Here is an 11,523-nt window from a genome sequence, read left to right on the forward strand (position 1 = left end):
GAGGGTTAGGGTTAGGGGAGACCTTATTGCTCTCTTCAAATACCTGAAAGGTGATTGCAGTGAGAGCGGGGCTGGTCTCTTCTCACTGGTGACAGGTGACAGGACAAGGGAAATAGCCTCAAGTTGCACCAGGGAAAGTTTAGGTTAGATGTCTGGAAGAACTTCTTTACAAGAAAGGGTTGTTAAGCACTGGGATAGGCTCCCCAGGGAGGTGGTTGAGTCACCATCCCTGAATGTGTTTAAAAACCATTTGGATGTGGTGATCAGGGTCATGATTTAGTGGTGGGTTGTTAGAGTTAGGGTAGTATGGTTAGGTTGCGGTTGGACTTGATGATCTTGAAGGTCTTTTCCAACCTGAGCAATTCTATGATTCTATGATTCTATTCTTAGCTGTAATATTTAATACTGTTTATCATCTGTTTCCTTAAGAATACATGAGATAGTGGGTTCTAGAAAAGCCATAAGCAAGCAAATTCATTTTTTAGATGAAAAAAAAAATGTGTTTCAGCATTAGTGGTTTTCTTCCACTTAGATCTCCAAATCTTGAAAAATTACTGAAGTATGCCACATTCTGCAGCTATCTTGGTAATGAAATGCTGTCATCACTTCAGTCCTGGTAGCAACAGTGTATGCTCCCTTTACTTGTTTTAATTCCATGTTTGACCAACAGGGAGGAACAAGCCACAGTATGCTATTACTTATTTACTTTCTCCCTTGGTTCCTAACTGAGATTAGTGCTAGCAATACTATGAACAGTTATAAACAGGCAAAAGCAGCAGTATGCTTTCCTTAACAAGAGACGGTGTCCAGTTTGACCTTCATCTTCTCAGTCAGAGGAACTGTTCAGAGGTAGAAATAGTGCAGATTGTACTAAATTATTAGTCATTATAATCTAGACTAATTGTTACTATAAAACCATATTGAGTGTACTACAAAGTTTACTATAAGCCATAAAAAATACCAAAAAACTACAATGCTATTATTAAATATTAACCTGTAATAATAATAAAGTACTGGTTTTTGTTGTTGTTGTTGTTTTTAATTATGACAGCTGATTGTGCTAGCAACATTGCTAGAATTGAGGGGTAGTTACTAGCTTCTTTTTTTGCTACTTTAAATATTCTAAATAATAAATAATATGAGGACTAATATCTCTGCCTGCCCTTATACTTCATTATCTTGGCATTTGTAAATAAATTATTACTCATTTACTTTCCTATGTGAAGTTCAAACCAAATACAAAAATCAAAATTCCAAATTGAAAACTTAAATGCAAATGTGTAGAAATAGTATGTTTTTTCTCTCTCTGTTATGCCTCCTGGGTTATATGGTCATTTTGAAGTTGAGTTACTCTTACAAAAAGTAAGTAGCAGATTTAGCCACAAAATGCTTAATTTGAACTTCAGAGCTGGCATTAGTGGTGTGTTATGATACAAAATGTTGTGCTAGGGTTCATTGACATATCATGCTTTTTTTTTTTTTTTTAAATACGTTGTTGGAAAGAAAAGTTGATACACTTTCAGTAGTATCTGTTTAGCTATTACTATGGTGATGCACAAAAGCAGGGCTTCAATTCAGTCTCCAGTCTCCCGCTTCACTACCAAAAGGAGAGATGAAACTCTTACAGCTATAGACACCTATGCCACCCAGGAACATGACCTACTAGAAGAAACCATACCAGTAGCCCCCAGTGGATACTGTAATGAGAAACAACACATGGCTGTAGTGGACAACTCGCTGTTAAAAGGCACCAAGGCTCGTCTCTGCTAGCCTGACAGTGAGTCTCAAGGGACTTGCTGCCTCCCAGGAGCCAAGATCCGGGATGTTGCCAAGAAAGTGCTGCAGCTTGTAAAGAGCTCAGACTGCTATCCACTATAGCTCTTTCATGTGTGCATGAATGACAATGGAAGCTGGAACATGGACAGAATCAAAAAAGACTATAAATCCCTGGGAGCACAAGTGAAGAACACTGGTGCCCAAGTTATCTTCTCTTCAGTTTTGCCAGTTGGAAGAAAGAGAGAAACCAGAAATAGATACATAATGGATATCACTTCCTAGCTATGTGACTGGTGCTTGTGCAAGGGTTTTGGTTTTTATGACAATAGGGATTTCTATGAAGATTACAAACTGTTAGGGAGGAATGGGATCCACCTGACTACAAGAGGCAGGGCAATTTTTAGCAACAGACCAGACAACCTAGTGAGACAGGCTTTAGACTTAAGTACTTGGGGGTGGGGTCCAAAATGGCAATGCTCATGTCATTGCAGCCAACTGGAGAATAAGCCAGGCCAACCAGAACAGTGACAAATGTTCCTTTACTGCTTCCCATGACATGAGCAAGAAGGCCAGCCACCTAAAGGGCGGATATAGCTATGGGGGATCCTCTTGTATCTCTCTAGGAAAACCTGTGTCTTCTGCTTCCTTTTCTTCCCTGAAGTGCCTATATACCAATACACAGCATGGGATGTAAAGTGGAAGAATAAGAGTGTGCAGTTGCAGGGCCATGATCTCATTATGATAACAAAGATATGGTGGGACAGCTCACATGATTGGAATGCTGTTATGGATTGCTATGTACTTTTTAGGAAAGACAGACCAGCAAAGTGAGGTGGTAGATTTGCTCTTTATGTAAGAGAAAACTGGAATGTATTGAGATCTGCCTAGGGATGAATGACAAATGAGTGGAGAGCTTATGGGTGAAAATTAAGGGACAAGCTAATATGGGTGACACCACTGTTGTTTACTACAGTTTGCCTAATCATGAGAAGGAAGTTGATGAGGCCTTCTACAGAGATCTGAAAGTAGCCTCAAGAACACTGGCACATCCTTTGGCACTGTCTCCCATAACATCCTCATGGGTAAGCTTAGGAAGCTTGGGATAGATGAGAGGACAGTGAGAATCATTGAGAACTGGCTGACTGGCAAAGCTCAGAGAGTTGTGATCAGTGGCACAGTGTCTAGTTGGAGGCCTGTAGCTGACAGTGTTTCCTAGGGGTCAGTACTGAGTCCAGTCTTGTTCAACATCTTCATCAGTGACCTCGGTGGAGGGATAGAATGCACCCTCAGCAGGTTTGCTGATTAATCGAAGCTGGAAATATTGGCTGAGACACAGTAGGCTGTGCTGCCATTCAGTGAGACCTGGATCGGCTGCAGATTTGGGTGGAGAGGAACCTGATGTGAGGTTCAACAAGGGCAAGTGTAGAGTCCTACAACTGGGAAGGAATAACCACATGCACCAGTGCAGATTAGGGTGCAGATTAGACCAACTGAAAAAGAGCTCTGTGGAGAAGGACAGAGTTGTCCTGGTGGATAACAGGTTGACCGTGATTAAACAGCATGCCCTTCTGACCATGAAGGCCAGTGGGTGCATTAAAAAGAGTGTGGCCAGAAGCATGTTGAAGGAGATGATGTTCCCTCTCTATTCTGCCCTGGTGAGGCGACATCTGGAGTACTGTGTCCAGTTCTGGGCTTCTCAGTTCAAGAAAGACAGAGAACTTCAAGAGAGAGTCCAGTGGCGGATTACAAAGAAGACTGGGGGCCTGGAAAGGCTGAGAGACCTGGGAATGTTCAGCCTGGAGAAGAGAAGACTGAGGGGATCTTATCAATGCTTATAAACATCTAATAGGCAGGAGTCAAATAAACGGGGCCAGGCTCTTTTCAATGATGCCCAGTGACAGAAGAAGGGGCAATGAGAACAAACAGAAACATAGGAAGTTCCACACAAACATGAGGAAAATCTTTACTATGAGGGTGACAGAGTCCTGGAACAAGTTGCACAGAGAGGCTGTGGAGTCTTGTTCTCAGGAGATACTCAGAATCCACCCAGATGCTTTCCTGTGTAACCTACTCAGGGGAATCTGCTTTAGCAGAGGGGCTGGACTAGATGATCTCCAGAAGTCCCTTCCAATCCTTATGATTCTGTGATTCTGTGAAGAGGAAAGTGCAGATAGATTGCTGGGTGATGAAACAGCAAGATGAAAATCAGAAAATGGTTGCAGAAAGAATACATATATTTTTTTCTTTTTTCTTTTTTTTCCTTTATTAATACCAAAAGTAATATCAGGAAACTGCACCTTCTTCAGAAAACTGCATTTCAGGCACTAGTAACTAAAATTTCTTTATTTAATGCCAATCTTCAGCAGTAATTCTCTGCATTTCTTTTCCTCCAAAATAGCTATTACACACAAAAGGATTTATTATTCTTTTCTGTTGATGCTGATTCCCAGAAAATAAAACTCCTTTGTGTTAATGCCTATTTACAAATACTGTGCTTTTAATGGTGGGGTAACAGCGGGTAACAACAGAAATTTTGTGTAACCTTAATAAATTGGACAGCACTTTTTAGAGAGATCTGTTAGTGTGTTGAGAATGTATGTTTCTCAAATCTCCTGTGTGCATCACCATCTGTTTCTAAAGAATAATATACCTGTCTAGCCTCAAGCTATTTTGCCAGGGACTCAGGCAATTGGATGAAGCATCCAACAGCTTAATAAAGATAGCACTGCTGACTTCTTTAACCAGAGGAGCAATTTAAGCTTTCAAATAACAGGAAAGCATGAATTTCTGCATGGTAGCCATATAGTTACACTACAGTGTTTTGGTGAGTTGTGACATACGAGGCTTGAAAATGGGAACAGTTTCTGGGTTATAAATTCACTGGTCAGTGGTCTGGCAATACCATTAGATACAGCAGGAAATATTTTGCTTGAGGGTTGAAAATCCTTTTTTCATGTAAAGATTGATTAAATTCTTCTTTCCTAAATAGTAGCCAAAAATACTTTTTTTAAAAATAGAAAAAAAAAGAAAAAAAAACAGGAAGATACTGTATTTTATATGAAGCTGTTACAAAAGATTAATCTGAGAAAAACCTTACCCTAGCAGAAGGTTCAAAGTTCATCTCCTTGCTGTAAGACTTGGTCATGAAAGACAGATCTTAAACCCTATGAGGTCTAAAGTTTTGTGGGTGAGCTTCTGCATTAGCAGGATTCCATTCATGGAGCTAAATGCATTTGAATCCACAGAAATATCACTAAATTTGGTAAAGCATTCAGAAGGAAATGAAAGGACAGAACTTGTCCTTGTTTAACTGACAATATAGCCAGTGGTCTCTCTAAGTTCTCTCTACCAAGTTGTATGGGAGATAACAAAGGCTGTATACTGCTTGTATACTGGTTAATGTGCTGATCTGAATGCCAAGAGGTATGTGTTAATTCTATCAGGAGGGATTGGTGCATCCATGAGCAAATAATTTATACAAAAATGATTCTCTGATGTACATGCTCAAAGAACCAGAGATCTAAGATGTGGTGCACAAGCACTTTTACCTGGTTTGTACTCTTTTTTGAGATATATACAGTTCAAGTGGAAGTGAACTCTAGTGCTGTCCCTTCTCTGAAGCATTTTTCTACCTTTTATTAGCATGCATAATATGTCAACTGAAATGCTATGTGTACTCTGGATGCATTATAACCCCACCTCATATATCCATAAAGATGCATTCCATAGCATCCATGGCAGTGGATGTTGTACACTGTGTACCATGTAGTTCTTTGATCTCTAACTGCACACTTTTCCAAAGGCACTCGCCTTTCACAAAAAGCTAGATACTTTAATCAATTGAGACCAAATTGGCCTTTGCCTTACAACAAAAATGTGAGTCTTACTTTTCTTCCAAGGGTTGCAGCGATCTGGTACATTTGGGCTAGAGTTTTCAGGACATCCACCTAATATTTTAAAACTTTGAAAAATCTCTGTAAGTGAATGCTTGGATTTTTAGCTATGTCTTTACCATTAGCCATCACTGAAAGTTATTTCATGTTTGTGCTTCAGTAGCCCATCTATAAAAGGGAGAGTCAAGTACGTTTTCATTAAATAGAACTATTATAGTTATTTCTTCTACTCCTACTGTAGTTGCTGCTACTGGTACTGCTGCTATCACTATTTATGGTAGTATTCACTGAACCAAAACTTTTTGCATCACAATGTATAGGAGTACTGGCCTAAATAATGACTATGGAAGTAGCAATGGACAACAGCTAAATATAAAGATGGGGTTTGTGTTGAGGAAGATGCAACATAATATAGATGCAGCATCAGAGCTGCATGCTCCCAGTTAGTTTAAATAGGCATCATGAAAGAAGGTAGTCATGAAGAGAAATTTAAAAGTGGACAATGCAGTGCCTTTGCATATGCTTATGAGAAATTTGCTCCATGCATAAACAGAGGCATAAAAAGGCAAATGTGGTATAAAGCATCATTTGCTGGCATAATAGGTGCAACCTATATCCTGTTATTTTCGAGTGCAAAGTATTGAGATATTTTTTGAAGTAATGTCTGGAAGAATACTTAGAGGAAAAAAAAAAGCTTTTATTTCTCAAACAAGACGTGAATTATTTTGAGCTGCATTATTAAAAGGATTAGGTCCAGTCAGATAACTCTTTGTAAACTGTAGAGTCATGATTTAAAGTACACAGTGGAAAACACATTTTTGGATTCATTTGCCTTTAGAAGCAATTATCAGTCTTGAGCAGCCAAGACATCAAAACTGTATTTAGAGACCTCCACTCTGTCCAGAGTGATTGGCAAGGTTTATAATGATGTTGGATAACAGTACTAATATTTATTTTATTCTGTACTGACTGGATTTTATTTCCTCTATATATTCAGATGCTGAGTTTCTTTGCTAATGTAGTCTCACAATGCAGCAGTGAAAATAAAATCAATAGCCCCTGTCTCAAAGCAGTGTATTTCTTCTCTACTTTCCCCTGCTCTGCAGACTGAAGTATCAACAAATTATGAGGTTGACATAAAAACTGTGCCCTTTGTACAGCCATCAAATAACTTTGTGACTAAGAACAACCATTTAAATTTCAATCTGCCTGCCTTCACCAATCTCTCTCAGGGGAGCACTGAAGACTACTGGGTATTTTATCATCCACAAGCATAGGGTGCTTCATTCTGATGGAATAGGAATAATATGATATGGTAAGTTACTATTAGGGCCTCATTATCTACAGTGTTTCACAGCTGTAGGGAAGAAATACAATGCCTGAGGTAGGAGTGAGCTCTCCCTTTGCCAGAGCAAGTGCTGCTCCCTGGGAGCTTTCAGGAGGCCCAGCAGAGCACAAGCACAGATGGAGATTGTGAGGGCCAAACTTCATGGATGCTCACCATCCCCTTAACCAGCACCTTCTATATACAGTGAGAGAATAATGTACTTACTCTAATCTGCTCTAAGGGAGGAGTCAACAGGAGCTTATGCCTCCTTTTATCCCATGCTGGTCAGATTATGGGAATGAGGTCTCAATATTTAGATCTTGGTGACTTCTCATGATGTCTGTAAAACAGCAAAAGCTTTAAAATTGGCTCCAATTTGAAGAAGCCCTAAACTATCAGGATCTAGTTGTATTCCATGAGCCTGCAATTAAGAATTTATTAATGAAATCAACTGAAAAAAAACTTGCACTGATTTTCAGTAGAATTTGAATCTGGGCTGAAATTTAATGAATCAAAAATTGAAAGTAAAAAATAAAGACAAAATCAAAAACCCCTACTGAACTTATACTGTTTTTTTTTTGTTGTTGTTGTTTTTAAAAACGTCATAATAAATGCAAGACAAGGTGAAAATGGATTTTAGAGGCATTTTAGACATCTTGATACTAATAATACACCTCTTAGCAGAGGGCAAGAGGAAAATTCAACTTCATGAAGTCAGTCTTCTGGAGCTCTGCAAATGCTCAAGCCTTTGATTTACAGTTTATGATATACAGGGCTTAAGTAAGCTTCTTGGAAACATCTACAACAGAGGATAAGGTATTTTATAAATCTATATGTTGTACAAATAAACTGTAATTCAAAACAAAACAATATTGACTTAAAGGACATTGATTGTCCCTGAGCCACTACCAGTTTTAATAATAAAATTGCTGCAGATGCATGTTTGAAATGGCTTTGTTTAAAATCCCTGTTTTATTTAAGGTGCAGAAGAAAAGTACTCTGCAGTAATAAGATTTCCCTTCTCAACAGTGTGCATGCGCTCGTTGATGTCAGTTACCCCCAGGTATCTGATTTTGAAAGCGACTTTGGCTTGATTCATTGAGCAATTTATGCACTATTTGCATGCAGTTCCCCAAGTGTTATTTGAAGTAATTGAGTATATATTTTTATGATCTATAAAACAGTCCTTTAAATTTGTACACATGAGGAAACTCTTTATGATGAACCTAACAATAACCATCCAACTATGAGTAAAATCAAAAACCAGGGGCAACATTTTCCCACAGCACTTGAAGTGCATACAAATTCATAGTAATTCTTTCTTTATTGCAATTACTTACCATGCATATGATACTTGTCATGTGTAACATTCTAAGTGTTTTGTCAACAAAAATGGCTATTATTTTTTCCTTTCCCTGCCACCCTTTTTATCATATGGAGGAACCAGAAGTAGAGGAAGATTAGGCAGTTTTCTGAAGTGATGTAGAATTTCTACCATGAAAGTGGGAACAAAATTGTAAGAGTGTGATGCTGATCACATCTCTCCAGGGAACAAGACCCTAGCAAGTAGCTTACACCTTGGGGTAATATGCAGTGGTCTCATTGGGAAGGGTCCACTAACAGTAAAAAAAAGATCTCAATGACTGCATGTATTCCCTGAAATGAAAAATGTAACCAGGCAGCTCTGACTGTATTTGGGGTCTGCCTATGACAAGGTAACAAAATAATTCTCTTAAAAAAATAATCAAAAGGCATACTCCTGTGAGATATTATCAGTGCAAGTGCACAGTCCTAAAGGTTGCTAACTGCTTCTATTAAGTACTTGAGTGATTTTCTGTGTTTGACTATTCCGAAGAATTTCCACCTCTTTGTAACTCTTCTAGTTTCTTTGTGAATTGTATTCATAAGATGCTTCTGTTCTACGCCTGTCTTTTCTGTTTTCTTGCTTTACAAAAAACATTTTTCAAATAGTTATCATTCTACTTGTTTTATTAAGAAATATAAATCCAATATACTTTGGGAAGCAATTCGTTATGAATTTCCCCTTCTTTGCTGGTAAAATTTCAGGCAAATATTGTTATGTAGATCCATAAAGAAAAATGAGTATGAATCCATATATGGAAGGGAAGGCAATGTGTTCCATTATTGATTCTTTTCTCTTATTGGATCTTGTTTCCTCAAAAATATGGCTACATGTTGTTATAATAAAAAGGAACTTTTTCTACATATTTTTTTCTCAGAACCTCACTTCGGTAACCTGGCAATGTATTTCTAAAACTTAATCACTTGTATTTCTTGTCAAAGAAGCCCTGTCCCTCCAGCCCTTTTTATTAACCTTTCTATTTATAAATAAACCTAAGAAGCTAATCTTGAATAGGTAGTCAAGAACGGTTTTAGGACCTTCTGATTTTCTTACAAATGAATGGAAATTATACAGCTTTAAAAAGAAGAAATCCACCTGCTTATAGAAAGATCTTTGTTTTGAAGAAACCCAGCTGAGAAAGAAGAAATTGTAGAAATAAATCCACAGCAGGTTTCTACACTTCCTGTTATCCATCAGTCTCTTTCTATGCCAAATGTTTGTGACATTACAAAAAAAGTTATCAAATGCCAACCAAGAGCTGTTAGTGTGGTTCCTGCAGAGATATTCAGAGACTAGGAACAAGGTACAGAAGCTGAGAAAACTTCTGTGTTGTTTGATAGTTTTGCTTCCTTCAGGTGATCAGACATGGGTTCTGCAAGATCAGGAAGCTTTAGACACCACTGCTGTCTTATAAAATGCATGAAGGAAAAATTCTAATAAATCTTTGGACTTCAGTAATCACTTATGCTGTATATTTTAATTTTAATGGTGAAGTTTTAACACAAGTTAAAAAAATAAGTCTCAGATGCCATATAAAGCAGAAGAAAAAATGCTTCCATTAAGATTTCTAAATTAAATTGTAAATCCTTGTGCAAATACAATGTTAAATGAAAGTACAATAGCTAAACTGAAGTCCAGTGCCAGATATGCACTGTATGACAGGTTTATTAACAAGCTGCAAATTCAAGAATGATTCAGGACCACATCAATTACTTAAGTACATCATGAAGGGGATAATGCTTTGGAATCACGAATGACAGTTATCTCCCTTACATTAATTAGGCAAGACACATTTTCTTGCATATTGAAAGTGTATTCAAATTGCATGGCTAAAGTGAAATATCAACATGCATGTTTGTGCACATGCCTGTACCATTTGAGCGTAATGGCAGCATTAAAAGGAACAGTATTTATCCATCACATGGCATGGTCTGTATTTTAGTTCATTACTACATACAGTGCTTGCCATATAGTTTTATAAACAGATAAATACCAAGAAAACTTCCCTAAATAAGGAATATAACCACTGAGTATTGAAGATAAAGCAGTATCTTTTTATTCATTTTTTTATCCAGTATTTCAACACCCAGATCTTCAGTTAGGAAAGAATAGATTAGGAATATCTCAGATGTTCTCAAATCCACTGAGCTTGATAAACAGCATGATGAAATCTCAGAAATCTCAAAGATAACTATATTTCAAATTCTGGAGAGTGAGATGATGGAAAACTAGAATAGAACAGATTAAAAAAAAAGTCTTTATTTGCCTAGAATGTAAGGGGGAGAAGATTAACACCCAACATGTTTCTAGGATATAAGAGGGAGAAGATTAACACCCTATATGCTTTTTGCAAGAACAAATAGTGCCATAGTCATTCAGTTTTCACTATGGGAAGTTGACAGGCCTTGTGTGTAAGGAAGAACAGAAGTTAAAAAGTTCCACATTCAGTGGGAATTTTACCTCTCATATTATCACTATAAGCAATTTGCTAATCCTATCCTGTATTAATTCGCTATCAAGTTATGTATAAAACTGCTTGGAAAGGCATTCACAGATAGCAACTATCAATCTTGAACCATCAAATGATGGCCACTGAGGACAATGAAAAGGCTGAGGTTCTCAATGCCTTTTTTACGTCTGTCTTTAAAAGCCAGGCCAGTTGTCCTCAGAGCACTCTACTCTCTGACCTGGACCTGGAAGTCTCGGATGGGGAGTGAAACAAACCCCCCATGATTCAGGAGGAAACGGTCAGAGACCTACTACTCCACCTGGACTGCCACAAGTCCATGGGGCCGGATGAGATCCACCCGAGAGTACTGTGGGAGCTGGCGGAAGAGATAGCCAAGCCGCTTTCCATCATCTATCGGCGTTCCTGGTCAACTGGAGAAGTCCCAGAAGACTGGAGACTTGCCAGTGTGACTCCCATCTACAAGAAGGGTCATAAGGAGGATCTGGGGAACTACAGGCCTGTCAGCCTGACCTCGGTGCCGGGGAAGGTTATGGAGCAGATTATCCTGAGGGAGATCACACGGCATTTGCAGGACAACCGGGGGATCAGGCCCAGCCAGCATGGGTTTGTGAAGGGCAGGTCCTGCTTGACCAACCTGATCTACTTCTATGATTGAGTGACCCGTCTGGTGGATGAGGGAAAGGCTGTTGATGTG

This window comes from Numida meleagris, chromosome 4 (assembly GCF_002078875.1).
Source record: "Numida meleagris isolate 19003 breed g44 Domestic line chromosome 4, NumMel1.0, whole genome shotgun sequence".
NCBI classification, from domain to species: Eukaryota; Metazoa; Chordata; class Aves; order Galliformes; family Numididae; genus Numida; species Numida meleagris.